The following is a 16,662-nucleotide window of genomic DNA, read 5'->3' on the forward strand; positions in this document are numbered from 1 at the left end:
ATGCAGTACACCCATATAACCTGCTACGTTTCCCAGGGCATATTACTTAGGATTGGCAATAAAAGCAGTGTCTGTTCTCTACTGCATCACGACTGGTACTTCACCAGCAGCCTGAGATTTTTTCAAAGGACAACATCAATAATATCATCCACAACATAACCATGGCTCATTTTCTTGTCTCAGCGAGTACTCTTAACTACTTGATGTTTTATAAAGCTGTAGTTATCAAAGGCCAGTGCAGCCATGCATTATGATTGGTCATACTGTGCAGTGAACAGCACAGCTATGACCAGGGCAGTTCAGAACAATTAGTCAGCGATTAAGTGGTTAACACAAACCCGTAACAGTCTCTTACTCGTGTCCCGACCCAACAGGATCTGACTACACTGATAAACCTAAGTGTTTTTCTGCAAAATTTCAGGTGTGAGCAAATGGTAGTGTAATACTATTTTTAGCTTGGTACCTTCTAGTATTACAATTCACTTTTACTGAGAAGAAGGCGGCAATATTTTCAGTATGGGCAGTGATGAAGACACATTGTGTGGATTATCTGGGCCTCTTACCTAAGATGATTATAGGATTAATAAAAGTCTACCCCTGTGAAATGAAACTGAGTTGGATAAAAGGCAGAAATGCTCACTGCACTGATTTCTTACACTTGTTAAAAGAACTGCGAATAAGAAAAAATACAAAAAAAATGTAAGTACAAATAGTGTTTAGCTTCAGAGTACGTAATCCAGTCACTTACTGTTCACAATACAGACTGTGTGCTTAACTCTCTTCTCTTTGTTTATTCAGGACTCCACGTTTCTGTAAGAAAAACAAATACATGCATTTATCATCTACTTAAAATTAATCACCTAGTTTCATTTGTGCCATAGAAGTTTGCCATTTTCATATTTAGTTTTGGCTTACTCTAAGATTTAAGTCTTTGGTTTTTGTGAAAGCGTGCAGAAGAGAAAATCCACATTGTTCCTTTTCCTTAAAAAGCAAAGTTTCCAGTCTTAGGTACTACAATAGCAGCAGAGATGGGAAATCCACAGGTTCAGGGGACAAATCTCTTTTGAAACCTCATACCAAATTCTGGGCATCTGAATTGCATCTGGGCACCTGCAGCTCTCCCCAATTCAGGGAAGGTGACAGGCTTTCATACCGGTGCGGCTGGCAATCCTCTGGTCAAAATTAAATTCTCATGCTGTATTAGATCTTGGCTGGATTATCTCATTAGACTGAGGAGTTAAGGAAGAAACAATGTGTACTTCCAATGACAGCCACAGCCTCCCCCATCGCTTCTGGAGAAGAGTGGGACACGCTGCAGAAGGGTGTTTGATGCCTCACTCCTATTGTTTCATGCGGACAATTAGCATAATAAGCACTGATCACAGCACACCAGCTGCTTAGCCTTTCTCAGGCAGTTTACAGGCATCACAACAGAGGTGAGTTTTAAGGCAGGATTTGAAGGAACACAACATACTGGCTTTACAGATTTTTACCATTAACAATTTTCATGAATAAAGGTTGCATGAGAGAAGGGAGAAAATTGGGACTGATGGACAATAAGGGTTGCAATAAGGGCAACACTGATGTGAAAGAGCAGGCAGGATCAAGCTGTGAAGGCACTTAAAAGCGAAAATGACCAGTTTTGATGCAGTTAAAAACGGGAGCCAAATGCTCAGTTACCAAGATAGGTAAATGTATTTTTAATTTTACATCAACTTTGTCAGAGGAAAATGAAACTGCTGTTATCTAAAATTGTCAAACTATATCACATCAACCCTTACTCTGGTCTTTAAAAAAGGCAAATCCATCCAGCATCTCACTCTAAAGTAACCAGGCTACCATCTTTCATGACTCATATAATAAAGGATTCAGAATGTAACTGACTAAAAAATCTAGTTTTCCCTTCTTTTTTAGTAAAAAATTAATATTGCCTTCGGTATAGTTCTGTCAATATCTGTAATATCGTAGAAATCACTCACTTGCACGTCAAGTCTACTCAAGAAACCTGTTAGGCAACAAGTAACAGCTGTTTGGAGCTGAGGGCTATATAGCCTGTGACTCCGAAGCATACAATATTATGTTGTTATTAAGTTTTAAACTTTTTTGAACTGTAGGGATTAGCTCTTCTATCTAACAGCCTATTTCATTATGTCCTAGACATCAGTGAGGACTTGTGGAGCACTTGAACAATGCAAGTTAGATGGACAATGATGTGAAACCCTTATTCCAAAGAGTTCAGAATAATTCAGATGCTGGTGTAAAACACAGTGGGATCAACTAATTTCTTTCCCAGAGTTTGTAATACATCTGACAATAGTCTTAGCAGGCCTTACATAGCTTGGTGCTCCTTATTAGCTGTATAAAATGTCCTGGTACAGGCCATGACAGACCTAATCTGAACTACTGTACTCAAATACCTCTTGAACAGGTTCAACCAAAACTTTGCCTCTCCCTGTCATTCAAGCCCTCCCAAACCGAGGGATCTGAAATTCAGACACACTCAGAGACAGGTTTCAATTAAAAGCTCTAATCCCAGCCTTCTCCCGGGGTTCAGAGCCAGGGATTTGGTTCAGGTCTCTGTGTACATCTTGCATTTGAGTAGAGGTAGCTGCAAGTGCTTTAGAGAAATTAACACACAGAGTCACCCTGCTCTGCGGTACACTGCCTCAATCTTCCCCTGTTTCTCTAAGCTGTCTGTGTCAAGCTGTGTCATATTATTACTGAGCCTTTCAGAAGATTAACTATTTCCTTCTGCTGCAAAGACAGAAAATGGAAAGGAAAGACAGATGTTTCCTTGAGTATTAATTGGAAATAACTGAACAAAAATACAGGTTACGTGCTAGAAAAGCAAATTGAAGCGAAACTATGAGTTAGTGTGGTGCTTCATTAAGTGCAAACAGAGACAGCCCGCCTGCTGCCTTGAAGTTGACAGATGGAGTTTCCAAAACATATGAAAAACATAATGCAGATCTGGAATAAATAAGTAAAAATCAATCAATAAAAATCAACAGTAATCAAGGAGACTAAATACCAGCACTCTTTGCAAGGATTTGCAGAGCTAAAATATATAGAGAGAAATAAACAGGACAGATTTGCATTTCTAGAGAAAGATCAAAAAAATTACCAGAGAAATTCAACTGTGTTTCTATCACTTACTATTAAACACAGGCTATTTTCTATGAGATGTGTTGGAAGATTAATTCATTCACCCTTGGTTATGGACTCCTGTGGGTCTTCAGTGCAGGAGATCCCCTGCAGTGACAACTATATTTCCAGAGCTACAAATAGCATCTGTCATACCGCTAGTATCTTCCAAGGCTTCGTTTTAATTTCAGTAATATTTGCAAGGGAAGACTTTTCCTAATGAAACCACTGGAAATATCAACAGAAACACATTCTGATATGCCTGAATACATCTTGTAATAGCCCTCTGAAGCATAAACTATATTTAAAAAATGGTATCTACAGAAGATACTTTAGGGCATGTAATTTTAGGGTAAGTAATCATGTAAATGATCTGCAACTTCTACTTCAGTTAGTCATAAGGATATGCAAAAGCAATCAAAACAAAGCCTTTTTTAGTTAATTCTAAGCTCTCCATTCCCAGTTACCTTTAGTGGTAACCAATTATGGAAATAGTCCCATTATGCTAGGGTAGAAGAACTGGACCTCTAAAATAAACAAAGTTCAGTCAGCCACACTGAATTTAAGAATATACATGCATATCTTTGCTAATGAAATGAAACCCTACTCCACTGCAAGGAAGGGATTCTTTGCAGTTCTTCTCAGGAAACTCTCGTTTAACTCATACAGAAACAGAGTAGATTTACATTTATCACAGGTGACATAGAACATTTTTAGCATCACAGAATCATGGCAAAAATAAGCCCTTTGTATTACATGCTTCGCTATTCATTGTGAACTGTAATATAAAAGACGAAAGGGAAGTTGCATGGTAATCAGAGATTTCTCAAGATCTCTTAGGCCATCTGCAGTTTCTTTATTCTATTACTATTTTTACAGCCAGGAAGAACCATGTAATCTTTTACAAACTCCATGAAGAAACAATTTTTGTCTGTTTAGGATTATGGGCTAAACACTTATTAGTAGAGCATATGGCTGTTATTTGAATATTTTTCTCTCTCTTCTTCCAAACATTGAGGAATAATTTTGCAAATGGAATCTCTATACTCTGAAGTAATAAAGAGCTGCTAATACAATGTCATTATGGTTTAGTGACAGTTTGAGAGCGCAACTGGACAACATTTTTGTTAGGAAGAACTAAATGCTCTGGAAATCAGTTTCAGGAGGGCTTTGGTTTTGAAAGAGCTGAAACTTAGCCCAGGTTTTATTGATTGTCTTTCAAACCTGAGGACATTCCTTTACGTGGCATATCTGGGCGGTTTCGAATAAACCATTTTGAAATTTTGGGTGGCAAAAATGAGAAAATATACACCAAACTTCAAACAAAAAGCAGCTGGTGTTTAGCCTGCTGAATTTAGCAGCACAGCCTCAAAACCCAACTCCAGTAGTGTTAGAAATGAAAACAGAAATTTCGAATTTTATTCTCTGCTTTAGAATTATTTATAAGAGAGAAAATCAGATTAATTGAAAGTGGAAGTTATACAGTATTATGAATAGGCTGACATCCTGTAAAACATAGAACTGACATCTGGGAAAATGAGGCTAGCATTCGATTATGAAGTTTAAATTAGCTAATAACCAGTACAGAGTCTGGATAATTTCTAGGTGCATAATGTGCAACAAATTAAATGTATTTTGAAAAAAAAGCAGTTGTGGACATTTATTAATTGCTTCACATATTGAAACAGAAATTGTCATACATTATGAACTTTACAGTCCTTAATCATATGCAGATTCTAATATTTTATGGGCTTAATTTGCTCAGCATAAACTTTTTACTGTGAGTAACATTGATTTTGTCGAAGCCTGAAATAAGTCACAGAACAGATCTGAGGATTAGTTTAGAAGGGATTTAAAGCACACACTGTGAATCCCTATACAACCACCACTTAAAACACTATCTGTTCAGGCCCAGATGGATTGCTATGGCAACAGAATCCCAAATACCAGGTTTGTAACTAACAAAAATGTAAATTATTGATGAACTCAGAGTTGTCTCTCTTGGACACCCTCCTATTCAAATACCAAACAGTATGGTTAGAGTACAGAGAAGAGGTTGATATGCAATTTCCCCAGCACAGTGAGCACTAATCCCAAAGGATTTCATTAAATCTTCTGGCTTAAATTTTTATTCTTGGAACAGCAGTCAGCAAGCAGGGATTACATTAAAACAGGCACTATTGAGGTCATTACTGACTGAATTCAGGCCTGTAATATAACAAAACAGAATCTAATTTTAAATACACCTGCACCAAAAAAAAACCCTAAATAGCACTCCTCTAAGTTACCATATATTAGATGACAGCATTCTTGCCCTCACACCCATCACCCTGCCTCCTTGCCAGTAAGAAATGATGGAGAACAGTACGGAAGAGTAAAAAACAATATACATATTATTTGATAAAGAGGTACATGGTAGAGATGAGTGTGCACAAACAAGTGAGTTGCAGAATAATGAATGAAAGGAGGCTCAGTAGTCTTTGATATTCTGTAAATTGAAATCCAGAATAAAAAGTTCTCTAGCAAATAAGCAAACCAGAAAAAAAGTACTTATTGTCATCTTTATTGCAAATTTCATGAAAAGTCTGATAAGGGAATAAATAGTGGTAGGAAAGCTAAGCACTTCCATGGACCCCCTTTTCTGGAAAGCCTCTCAGACTGTATACAGAATGCAATTAACACAGTGAGTGCCACAGCAAAATATACCCACCAGCTCTTGTATTTTGGACTGCAACAGTCCAGAGGGTTTTAAAACAACCTAAGGCTTTAAAAAACCCAAAAAATTCTCAGATGTGTGCCTGCCATTAGGTGTCAGTGTACAGAGAAGAGATACAGCAAACTTCTGCCTGTAAGAGCTTGTTACCAGATCCTCTGTCCTCTCAAAACTAGGAGGAAAAACCAGGACAGGGAGAAAGTTTGTGGAAATGGATAAATATGGATGCAGGCTGCTGGTTTTCCTAAGGGAAAGGAAACAACTATTGAAACAGGAAATGAAAGAGAAAATATAAACAATGAGCCATTTTTTTAAGACAAGGGAGAAATTTAGAGCAACAGAATGAAAAAGAAAAGATACTGCTTGTACCACACACTTCTTGGTGAGGCAGGAGAAATTCTCTCATCTTCCTTCATACACATGAGCATTTATTCAGCATAATATGTAAAGACAGAGTACCTATACAGGGGAGCTACCATTTGGAGAGCCATTTAAGTTTACAAATACTAACTAGGTTGCAAGCTTTTTTTAGGTCTTCACATACAATATTTAAATATTTCAGCCTACAATTTAGCAGAATACACGTGCAGTGTCACTGTGGCTACTAGTGGTAAAAACAGTATTTAGACCCTGCTTCCTCTGCCCATTCAGTGTGTGGCTCGGCCATCCTCACCCTGTGACCCATGTGGTTCAAGTCGAACACAGTTTTCAGCTCTAGGGATTTCTCTACTTAGTGAAGGACTCTGCTTACTGCAGAATTTTGTCTCTGGGAGTACTTTTTACAATACTAGCAATGAAGGTGCTTTTTTTGGCCTCTGTTCACTTGTATTTAGTTACCTGCTGCCTAATGTTCAAAGATGCTGCTCACCCGTGGCTTCCTCAAAATTTCAGTTCTTAGTAGAATAAAGATATAAGGGTTTCAACTCCATGGAGGATCTGTGGTCCTTTTTCCATAGGAAACGGGCTAGTCTTTTCTTGCTTATACTCCATCCCTCCATCTGACATACTGTGTTTCTGCTACACACAACTCATACACAGGCTAAAGAGTAGCTACCAACCCTCAGTAAGTGCTAGGTGCTCCTCAAGTGCCCCTGCATCTCTCTCGCAGCTGTGTGATGCTTCTCACATTCTCAGCTTCTGTTTCTCCTACTAGCACTGCCCAGAACATGCCTTGCTGCCCTCCTTGGTTCTCAGTCCTGGTGGATTCAGATCTCCTGTTGCTCATCAACAGCCTTTTCCAGCTTCTGCTTTATCCTCATGCTTGGCTTGATGTTAAAAGAGCCATCCACTCTGATATTTCAGTCAACCACACTTAGGTCAGTATCATAACTTCATGATCAATAAGCAATCATATGAATCAGTGGGCACTAAAAGATTCTCTTTTCATGAAAGAAAACCTATTAACGGTGATAATATGGCCAGTGACAATACAGTCACAAATCGGTATCTGAATCAACTTGAGCTTATGTTCTTATGACAACTCTTGGCCATATGCCGGAGTGCCAAAGGATTATCAGAATTTCGGACAGCACTAGCATTCCTCCCAGTATCTATCCAGGACAATATATGGCTCTTCCTCTACTAACACTCATTTCAAAGTGAACTGCTGTAGTCCTGCTGTATAAATGGGATGTCAGATGTGCCAGAGATGTGGATGTACACCAAATGTGGCACAGACTCCCAGGAAATCTTTGCATATGACAGAACATTCAAGTAGACAATTTGGATGTGTTCACACTATATAGGAACACTTCAACCACTTTGCTGCATCTGCCATGTTGTAACTGTGGAGCTGCTCTGGGAAGAATCTTCACAGTGCATAGCTTGCCATTCCTGCTTTGTGATTGCTGGGCATGTATCAGCCATTTTCTTAGAAAACAGTAGAATTTTCAAACTTTACATGAAGCCTACATTTTTCCATTTGCAAATATGAACACATGAGAATACTACTACTATTTATTAGTTATAAAAAGTCCTAAAAACTTTATACATCAGAGTGTAACTTCATTTTCCTAAGTGAAAGTTTTCAAGGCTTCAGCTGAAACAACCAGCACTCCTGACATGGCATTTAATCAAATTTAATTCCAAATATTTTCAGGCTTTCCTAGACAAAAAGATAAAGAGCTACCATTATTTTCTGAGTCATTTTAGAAAAAAGAAATCCAGTTGTCCACGAGTTGCTTCATACCACTATTTAGTCTAGATTTCTTGGATTATATGAAACGGTAAGAAAATAGTTCCTAGCAAAATTGGTTTCAGAAGTCATATTTAGGTTGCTTGTTACAGCTATATACAAAGATTTATTCAGAAGCACAGTGAAGGTTTTTAATCAGTCTCCCAAATCCTTCCTAGAAAGATAACTTAGATCTTTACATTAATAGCTGGTGTATTTTATGGAACTAACACATGCCATCTAACTGTAAACACTTCGAAGAACTTCAGTACCTTCAATACACACTCGGCTGCATTCCAGTGTTTGGAGATTCAACATCTAATCGCTTTTATCACAGGACGAAAGAACCTGCTGCAATATCCACCGCAGGAAGTGATTATATGTTACATAACACTGCTGATCTTTTTGTTCCGGAAGTTCGGCGTGAGGGGTTTTTAATTTATTTCTCAATTCTACTTTACAAAAATGCACTAATGTGGGCAAGCAATTCACCCATAAAACCTGATACTGAGTATCAGCACCTCAGCAGATTAAGCAATGTAATCTATGGATGAGTTGTTCTAATAACCTTTCTATATTACCCTAAAGAGGCTTACAGTGGCAACAATTTCAATATTTGCTGGCCATTTAAATGCATTCCTTCAAAGATAACTTTTTAGAGTAAGAGAAAATCCTAAACAGACTTATTCTGAGGCTCACTTGGATATGTACACTAAAAGATGATAATTCACCATTGGTATAATGTTAGCCCACATTTTCTCTCATATACTGTAAGTTTTATTCATGCTGCTGTTTTAATTCTAAAGAAAATTATTAAAAAGAAATATGAAAGTTTACCAAGTCTAAATACAGACAAAACCAAGTTACTGCCTACCCCTTTCTTTACTAATCCACGAAGTAATGGCCTACATACTGCTCAGATTTCTGCTAAGCAGCAAAACAAATCCTATAAAAACAGGTACATCAATTTCCGAAGCTGCTATCCATCATCTCTCACATTCATTTGAATGTTGCTTGCTCTGCGCCCACCAAGCAATATCCTTTGTTGTACACCAACTGCTCTCTGCTCCCTTTCACCTTTCTGTAACTATCTGGGGGCTTCATATCCCAAGACTACTGTTTTGAACCTTCATGTGAAATTTCACTACTCTTATGGTCACAGTTGGCTTTTCCTTTTTGTTAAACCACATTTTAAACTAATAAGAGAATGAAATGTTATCAACTTAAATGAAGATTTTTCTTTACAAGAAGAGATGACACATTGTACCTTTCTGTGGTCAGCAGCAGCAAAGAATGAAAAACTCAAAATTATGGAAAGCACTAACCTTTTGTACTGGTACTAGAATTTATTAATAATAGGATCACTAAATAAAGTAAGCATACTTGAAGATTTTAAACATTTCTTTCCAGTTACAACATATATTATTTTGTTAATTCATTTACCAAAAAAATGTTTCTAATCACTCTACTATGGTTTAGCATTAAATTAACTTTATCATAAGAAAACAGTAAGCAAACAGTTATACCATCAACAATGGAAATACTTTACAACCTTATGGCTAGACAATTAGGATGACAAAATCATGAGCAATTAGTTAAAAATCCAAAAATGTTTGCAGCCTTCTAATTATTTATGTTAAAAAATTAACTGTGGTATTTCTGTCTTTGATACATTTGTCACAAGAATGGATTACTATTACGAGTCTGTTGTATAAACATCACAAAGTCTGTTGGAAAATATGAATTCATCTTGTACTGTGTTCTTTGTCTTCCTCAGCATATTAGAATATTAGTCCTCCTTACAGTTAGTCAAAAATACCTTAAGCAATTGTTAAGTTGGTAATTTGTAAGTTATGGTTCTATAGTACGAAGATCTAAAGAAACAAAAAATAAAATGGATTAGCATGAAAATAACAGGATTTGTGGAGATGCCACTGAAAATTAGAGAACTGAACAGACCAGTTTTTGTAAAACTGTCTGTTATATTCACATTCGTCACGTTTGTCACAGTCTACTCCTGACACTGTCAAGTGTCTCTCTTATTTAGTACTGTCCAGAACATTATTTTTTCAGTGACTGTCACTGTAGCAGACACCAGTGTCTCCTGGAAGGGGCAGTATATAGCGCCATTACAGAAGTAAAAGAGATGCGCTGATCAGTGTCACTGGTCCTCAAACACAAGTAATGAGGTGACCAGTCAGTAGATCTTTCTGGTTCTTCCGTGTTTTTCCTTTTCCCTAGACGCAGAGGAGCAATCGCAGACACAGCAACAAATAAATGAAACCAAACAAAAAAATAGTAGGCAGAAGCAGTGTCTGGGTATAAAACATGTGAATGCCAAGAGCAATACAAACTGGAGTTTACAGTCAGGCTACAACTTGCTGAAGAAACACACAACCTAAATGACAAGAGTGAACCTTGAGTGACAAATGACAACAGCCTGTGAAAAGTACTGGGTGGGTATGTAAGTGGCCATGGTTGCAAATGCTACCTTGATTCTCAGAAGCTGTAAAGCCAACTCAGCAGCAGCTGCACAGTTCAGTAGAAATGTTTCATACCCCTGAGATAAATGGTCATCAGCCTGGCTGGCTGTGCAAGGGAGAGAATTTAGTCATCAGAGCTCTTAACCAAGTGCAGGTGATGTCTCAGTGTAGTGTAGCTAAGTCATACTACTTTCCATAGTTAATCACAGGTGCCACCCTGGACTGTGACAGAAGAGCTTAACAGCCAATCCTTGCAGGTTACATGCAAAGATATTATTACAAAAAGCAGGATAAAAGACAAGTGGTGGTTTTGCAAGTCTACATGAAAGAAAAAAAGGAAGCATCAAGTCCACATTCAGCAAATCTGATAGCTTAATCAAAAAGTAGCACATCAGACATTGCAGAGTGTCGAGGTACAGATGGCTAGGAACATTAAAAGAGGTAGTTATCATTATTGTTCCTTACATAGTTGAGTAAAGAAAGACATCTTGATATTGTATTTGGCTATAAAATCAACTTCCTCAGCTAGATACTGCCAGAAGGAATCGAATGAAAATGTCTATTTAGTGAAAATCAAATAATTACCTTGTAATTACCATCTCACGTGTCACATTTAATGTTAGCATCTCTGAATCAAGAAAAATTCAAGAAAGGTCTATTTGAAATCCCTAAAAAACCCATATGGCAAATATTTTAATTGGGCTACTTTTGCTAATGAAGCTAAGTATTCCACATAGCAATATTTCTCCCTCTTTGTAGAGCCAAATGTTAACATAATCCACCCTTTAATTTAATCTTCCTATCCATCTTGAGAAAACCTGCTTAATTTTTTATTATTAGATTCTCTGAAATATAGCTTATTCAGACCAAACTTTAGCCACTTCATAAAAACTACTAATTTGCACTCAAATAGCACACTGGAGCAGTTTGAAGGGAAAAACCATGTGTTCTGTCTTAGCTGATGTATAGCGTAATTTTCTGAGATTCTTTCATTGCAATTTGCAAACACATTAGCTAAGACTATAAAACAAAAGCAATCTGTACTACCCATGGCCCAGAAGAGGCAGAAGCAGAAAGTTAGAAAACATAACAAATGTCTGAATCATCTTGAGGCAGGGACACACTCTACCTCAACACAGAACATCATTATCCAAAATGTGCCTCATCTATTTTTCTAACTGCCAAAGCAAGCCTCGCCACTGAACACCTAATACTGCAATGTATTCTTAAAACAGGCTGTATTAGACATTTAAGGAGGGGCCTAGAGAAGGCAAACTTATGCTATACTAATTCAGGGAAACAACACTGCAGTTAGGTTATGAGACTTCTTCTAGTCCCTTTGTCCAGTTCCTGCAGTTCCATCCTCAATTCTGTCGTCAGTCTAGCTCTGGAAGGGGATTTATTTCCCTTTCTTCCTTCAAACTGCTATAACGCCACAGATCTCACAGCAATCCCAAAAGAGGGAAGCTGCTTAACACTGGAACACTGAAGTTCTCTGCTGAATGATCCAAAGCAGAACTTAGCAGGGCCCACTAAACACGTTTTAAGATTTTTTTTTTTTTAAACAAAGCAGATGGAATATGTTGTGAGAAGGAAGGTGCATGTAAATGTAGCTTTGGTAAACAGTCAGATGAGAGCATAACTGCATTCATGGATAGGAACGGACAGCATAACAGACATAGCTATGCAGAATGATTGTTTCAGCATCTCTCAGCATGGATTTTAAACAAATCAAGAAAACACCACATGATGCATCTAAAATTGCATTTCAGCATCTGGCAAAAAGGGAATATCTGTTAAAGATCATCTACTTCAAGGAAGCCCTTAATATGAGTTTCTGTAAAAAGAGAACTTGAAATTGCCTGTCAACAAATCAGCAGATGCCCTTTCTGAAGCTTACAGGTGCTTTTTGGCATTAATGTAATGACCGTAAATACTTCCTTGCACAGGATACAATCAATTGCTTTAATCAATTTCTACGATCACTTATGAAGTATGCAGACAATTTTCTAATCTATGCTTTGCAGTGACATTAAATATGCATGTTCAACATACTCTGGCAAAGCTGACTGTGAGTTTCTTTTCCTTTTGACAAAAATCAGCATTTTGCCTATAAGGTTACAGTCCTGTCTCAAGAATAACTGAAGTGTGGGCTCTTAAGCAAAATTAATTCCCCTAGAATACAATAACACAATCCACAGCAGCATCAGTCTTCAGCAAAGCTCCGTGATACATCGAGAGTTTAGGATGCAATGTGAAATGTTGCTTTATGAACAGAACAACCTGACAGCTTAAAACAGGAACATTAGGGGTACATTCAGGTACATGGAGATATATCAATAAATCAAACGCCTCTGTTAACTATTTCTTAAAGCTCAGTCCATATATCAGAAAATTCAAGTCAATAAGTCTGTATAAGATTAGAAACCAGTAAGAGCCAGAGAGAATATAAAATACCAAAGAAATCAAATGGCTCCTCCCCTGGCCCTGGTTTCATTTGCTCCTTCCTGATGTGCTTTCTCTCCTTCTCCACCTTCTCCTTAAACTAAAATGGGCCTCAAACAGAGTTTATACTCACCTTTCTTTGCACCTAAACAGTTCCTTTGAGCATATGGTAAGAAACTTCTTTAAAGTACTTTTATATGGAATCTTGTAACACCCCTAAGAATAGGCAAACGAGAAGCAGAGAGGTTAAGTTACCCTAACTGCATGGCAATTCTTGCTTGACATGAAATCCAGATGTACTGTCTTGTAATTTACCCAGTGCTCTCTCCTAAATATGAGTTTGCAATGAGATGTAACAACAAAACAGACCAATGTGATTGTTGGTCTTTCAAATGCTATCTTCCATGCATATTACAGATAATACCCTTATCTTGGCCTGTTGAAAAAATACATCTGCTTTCATTTTTTTGCTTTGCAAATACAAATAGCAAACCATTTGAAGAGATCACTGAAAATGTTAAGAAAAGCAAAGAGGACCCTCAAAAGGTAGATTTTGAAGAAATGAGGCAGGCAGACAGCTACCGTTAAAAAAAAAAAAAAAAAAAGGCTGAAGAGAGAGTAGGAAGTATCTCAACGATTGAAGTTTGGACAGTATTTGGCCCATGACCAGCACCGTAAGCCAGCATAAATGCACAGAACAGGGAAAGAAAGCACTGGCTGGATACCAAAAAACCCTTCTTTTGCTCTAAAGTATTTTAAGGGAAATAGTAAAGTTCAGCTATGTGTGAAATTTAAAGCTGAACTAGGAAAAGCACAATAAAGTATGTAGCTGAAATCATCTTACATTAGTTGAACTGAGGACTAGTTGAACTAAATATTTATTTTATTGTTTCCACCTTTCCCCTCAGTGAATACCAAGCTATTATTGTGGAGGCCAGTGAAATTACCAGAGCTAATACAGGGTTAGAAGTCAAGAACTCTAGAGCTGTAATCCTGGATTGGTCTCTGACTTGCTCTGATACCATGTTTACGTCACTGTTCAGTTTCCCTATTAATAATGCAGAGACAATACCACCCAACTCATGAAGGAGCTTGGAGGATTAAAGTCTGTAGTATTTTGAATAAAGGCTGCCACTTTTAAGTTTCCTGCAGTACTTACAAGGATCAGACTATAGGACTGGGTCTTAGCTGATGTCTATAAAAATGTTGACTTCAGTAGGAGAGAATCAAGGCAACCCTGAGTGTTTTTAAAAATCTCATTTTGCATTACTAATCTGTTTGCCATGAGGACTGAATGTTTGCACCTCTGGGACTCTGTTTGATTTCCAGAATTAAATTACAGGACAGTCTAAGTTCTCCTTTGGCCCTAACACCTTAAGATTGCTTTTATAAGGCATTATAAACAGGAAAATTTGTATTCCTCTCTTAATTTTTTTCACCATCTTGTTTTACAAAATTCTTTGAAGCTACAAGTGCCTCTCACTATTCATCTGTAGAGGGCTCATCACATTTGACTCTCTGGGCAAGGCTGTATTACAAAGAAACAACATGTTTGATAATATATTTAATGTGGTTCACCTGCCACTACTACTAATACTACATTTATCCTACTAAATCCCAAAGCAGTATGTCTTCACCAGCATAGGAATTATTCAACCAAAAAGTAAATGTACTCTTAAATGGAGTTGTTTAAACAAAGATGAAGAAGTAGTACAGGGCCAAAGGACTGCAAGACTCTTAACAGTATTTTCTGTCAGTTGACAGTATTTGCTGGATTGCTTAAATATAATAGAGTGAATGCAGTAACAATTCTAAATTGTTTACTGTTCCATGTTTCACTCACGTAAAGAATTTTTTTTGCCTTTTTTTTTTTTTGCTAGTTGCACTTACTCTGTTACATAATTAAAATACTAAAATAAGGATTTTTTATGGTCAGTAGCCGTAAATGAAATCACACTACCTTATGTATAGGCATGTACCTGTACTTGCAGGAACGTACGCCTTTGTTAAGCTGTATCCACTCACACATACATCCCCCCTTTCCTTACCCAGTGCCCCCAGAAAACCAAGCTCCAACTCTGTTGCATACAGCTGTTCTGGATTTATTTGGGGATTTTTGGCTATGAACTAAAGTGCACCAAACAATAACTGGATAAAGTTCATACATAGGCTTATAACAGACATAAATTATATTCTTTATATGATTAAAAGATTGAGGCAGAAATACTTACTTTGGATAACACAGTGCAGTCACACCAGTATCGGTATAAAACTGAATGTGTGAATAAACAACACATTAAAAATTTAATTGTTGTCATTTCTGAATATATAGAAAGGTATAGTCTTTAGAAAACAATGTCATGTGACATTACATCACAAAATATATATTGTCAAAGGATCACCCATATCTAGTATACTGGGCTACACAGTCTTGAATTACACAAGGGAACAGGGGAGATGATCCCAATTTAGATGCCTCCATGGTAGCAGTTAGAGATTTATATCACTCAGTGCAAAACCAGTGAGGCCTTTGACACCCAGGCTGTGTGAAAACCTTCAGTTAGGTCAGTGTACCATTCCAAAATAACAACCGTAACAAACACTATATAATTTATGGCACAAGAATAACAAAGGAAGATTGTGTGCTCCAGCCTGGATATGGCACACAGAGACTGAGTGAGAGACATTCTTTAACAGGGCTCTAGGTCCTTACTCTGCCTGGATGCCTTCTGAAGTCTTAAGCAACATAACTAAAATAGAGATTGAAAGATATTGTCATTGATAGTGATAATTACCTTGGCAGGAGGCAAAAGGTTGTGCTGCAGGAGTATGGGAACATCTCTTTTGGATGTCCGCTAAGTATATTGATTTGGCATATTCTGTACAACAAGCCTGTTTATTAAAAACAGCACTTTACTTACACTAGACTTCCAAACATCAATAGAAAACTTCATGTCTGAATTTTTTGATCTAACATAATAAATACAAATAATAGCTTCCTATTTTTTTCCATTACAGTACCCGGAATAAAGTGGCTAACTCATTTCAAATAATGAAGGAGCCAGAAACAAATTAAATTCTCAGCTGTCAGTTATTGCCTGTGCATCAAGAGTACATCCATGAGGTAACACTACGCAGAGAAACATGAGTTAGATCTACTCAAACTTGGGTACCATATAGCATGATTTTCTGCCTGAAGGTAACAGGTAGCCCTGCACTGGAGATGGCAGTCCCACTAAACCTATCAAGGATGTTGGGATCTCCCCTTGAAGGAGGGTGGCCAAGGGCACGTACCATCTTAAGATTAAAAAGGCAAGACAAAACAGAGTCAAGTTCAGCTGGGTCATGAACCTTGCAGGAAGGATTTTAACCTCTGTGTGCTCCGGGGATAGCGCTGAGCTGGCCAGACTGCTGGCCTTAGCTGGTGCTTAGTACTGAAGACTGACCTGGTCTCAAGTTTTTGGTAGAGCATGGAAAAAACCTTCTCTCTGAGAATCTAAGTAGCAGAATTACTACAAAAAGTAGAGGATCTGACATTTTTTGGCTGGGACAGCCTAATTCATCTTCCTGCTTCATTCAACCCACCTTGTTTAAAGCAAAACCAGACAATTCTGTGTAACTTTACAATTTCCTACATAACCAACCCTAAGGTATCAATACTGGTTTGAAATTACAAAGAATGAAATTAGAAAGTCCCAGGACTT

The 16,662-nt window shown here is 37.5% G+C and overlaps 1 protein-coding gene across 1 annotated transcript in view; it reads right to left on the minus strand.

The window, feature by feature from the left end:
- SYT1 (synaptotagmin 1) overlaps positions 1 to 16,662 on the minus strand; it is a 375,273-nt gene that overhangs the window by 244,102 nt on the left and 114,509 nt on the right. The window contains exon 3 of the mRNA XM_050892070.1: positions 749 to 810. The gene's annotated coding sequence lies outside the window, so the exon portion shown is untranslated. The remainder of the gene's footprint in view (positions 1 to 748; positions 811 to 16,662) is intronic.

This window comes from Gymnogyps californianus, chromosome 1 (genome assembly GCF_018139145.2).
Source record: "Gymnogyps californianus isolate 813 chromosome 1, ASM1813914v2, whole genome shotgun sequence".
Classification (NCBI taxonomy): domain Eukaryota; kingdom Metazoa; phylum Chordata; class Aves; order Accipitriformes; family Cathartidae; genus Gymnogyps; species Gymnogyps californianus.